This window comes from Beauveria bassiana (genome assembly GCF_000280675.1).
Source record: "Beauveria bassiana ARSEF 2860 unplaced genomic scaffold BBA_S00087, whole genome shotgun sequence".
Taxonomy (NCBI): domain Eukaryota; kingdom Fungi; phylum Ascomycota; class Sordariomycetes; order Hypocreales; family Cordycipitaceae; genus Beauveria; species Beauveria bassiana.
The window spans coordinates 34,416-37,220 of NW_007930922.1; positions in this window are offsets into that span (position 1 = coordinate 34,416).

Sequence of the window (2,805 nt, forward strand, 5' to 3'; positions counted from 1 at the left end):
CTGACCTATCTGATTTGGAGGGAATGGTTGTGGCTCTTCGCGCCGAAAAGCAGCAACTAGAATCTGACAGAGCGCATATCGCGCAAGAAATATCTCGTCTACAGCATGATGACAGTCTGCGGTGGGGTGTAAGAGATGCTGACGAAGAACAAGAGGAGCTGTTCTCTGGCGAGACGTGAATTGCGCATGGTGAGGTCTCTCTGTCCCCGGAATTCCAGACTTAGTTGCTGTACATCATACATACCGCTCGTTCGCGAGCGTCGACGTATGCATGACCCAACACGCATAAAAACTACGGCGGGGGTCAGCGCGTACAAAGAATCCACAATATAAAACGCTGCTAAGCCTGGAGTTCCAGAGGTGAAGACAGGCTCGCTAGCCATTCGGAAATAGCCACACCCTATGCAGAATCACGAAGCTATTTCAAATAAAGGTAGGCGCTAAAGCACGGAAACTGGCCCTGAAGATCGTTCAGCGGAAGATCCACTGCCCTCAAAACGCATTACTGGCACTCGATATTGTGATGCAGAAGGCAGTCGCCATGATGGAACGGCGGTGCAAACATGAAGAGGCTTCTACTGGCAAGATTGCAGTATTCCGTTGCGGAAGGATCTTGAGGTACTTTTCCCGAACAAGATCGCTTTATTAGAAAAAACAGCGCAGGAATTCAAAAACACGCGCCGCGCATGTTTCCTGCGTTTTTCTTGACCAGCTGCGCTTACGATGTACATATAATAAGATCTCACGTACGAAAAGTTTGGGGCAACTGTAGAATGCAGGTTCGATCTAAGATGACAACTACAAACGTCATCGGGATCTGGACGATTGAGGGGATTGTCTAATCTCTCAGTATAGCATATAAAATCTTGGTCATCTGCCGGTTGTTTTACAATGGTCCTCTCCTACCTAGCCTTTCCTTTGCCATCTCCGCTGTTTTGACCATTGCTTCGCTCATGCCGTGGTTCTCTTTCTTCGTCAAATTCGGCCATGATGATAGTCAAACCCATTGCCATGAACGAATAAGCGTGCCGCGGTCCAGAGTAGAGACTGTCATAATATTTGTATTGTTTCGAGCGTCCTGCTTGACTTACACTGTCTGAAAAAAAGAAAAAGGCCCGCACAGTGTCAGTATGACTAACTCTACACTGTATACTCTTAAAGTGGTATAAGACCCCTCATAAATGTTGTGCAGGAAAGACGAACAGGTACTGAGAAACTGATCGCACTGTGCAGGCTCCTCAGGCACGGAGAAATTACCCACTTTGCATGCCCATTTACGGCTTTTTAGCGCCAAGCCTAAATTTTAGAGAGAGTTGCATTCGAGTTCATCGGTGACAGGCTCACGTATTTGCTGCGACCTCGCTCGGGCTGGCGCGTTTTGGTTCGCCTGTGTCTGCTGTGATGGTCTCTGCCGGTGTAGTGAAGAGCTTTACAAACCAGAAAGCAGCAGATAGTCTTGATTCGCTGACGTGTTTTGAAACAAAAACCAAGCTTCTTTTTTTTGCACAAGAAGACAACAATTTGACTGTGAATCATATTGCCTGTCCTAGACCGATTGCTGCCGCGCGATCGGCTTGTACCGTTTTGATGTGTAGCGTAAGCGCAATCGAGTCAAGAACGCAAAGAAGGCTGCTCGGCGCGTTTTTCTATAGTCTCTCCCTGGTTGATCTATTCGCGCTCGCGCAGCCGCTCCATCATGGTGACTGCCTGCTGCATCCCGGTAGCCTGTGCCGGCGATGCCTCTCAAGGGTCGTGGGTCTTCCACTGGACGATCTTCGGGGCTAGCATCCATGCTTAACTGAGCCCTACCCTTCATGAAAACAGCTCGTGGCCCTGTATAGGCCGTAGCGGCTCCCAGACTGCCGGTGAGCCGGGACTTCACTTCATTTATCGTAGTTTTTCCACATGCACGAGCCCCGGCACCGTTCGACAGGCGAGTTGCACCTTTCCCGTGGGTGCATCGCCGCCCCCACATTGGATATCCCGTCCTGCCATCTCTAGGAAGGCTTCTGAGGTCGTGTTCCGCGGAAGGGTGTGAGCCAAAACAGGCCAAACCAGTGTCACACTTTTGATCAAAAAATAACAATGGTGGCAGCTTTTCAAGGCTGCGCAGTGGCGCCGGCAGAACCTTACCGGATCACCGAAATTATTTGCAGCGGGAAACAGCAAGTCCGGTTGTTACTTTTACACATGCACCAACTATTGCTCTCTAGAACAAAGTCAGTTTTTTGGCAACGGCTGACTTGATTCGTCGGTAGATTCCCGCTCCTCAACGCAGTTTTTGGCCAGACCCAGCTCCGCTTCAGGGCCACTCATCGCAGCTTTCAGCTAACCCAGAAAGAAAAATTTCCAAAATAAATTAAAACGCATCTGGAGATGGACGTGCGCCAAGAAGCGCCCTTTGCTCGCGAGTAGCTGCGCCAGTTCACTCTCTCATGCGGAGGCAGCTTCCAGCCAGGCCAGATCCATTAGTCACTGCCTTCTTTCGGCCCTCAGCGTAGGCCATGGACGTTGTGCAGCGCAATGTGGGCTTAGAGGATGCGCAGCAGGTTCCGTGCACCTCGCTACTTTGCGGTTACTGTAGATAGTTCCTCTGCCTGCTGAGGCTTCCTCAGGTACAGGCACGAGCAAATCTTGGCTGCGTCGGGCGACTACTGTAGCATTCGCAGCGAACACAGCAGGCTGTTCTTGCTCCTGTACACTGGCCGCAAGTTGCGGAATCTGGCGGCCTGCAGCGAATGGTCTGCGTAACAGCACGTCCCGCACGCTTTTCTGGATCTAGGTACCGTAAAAACCGTTATGGGC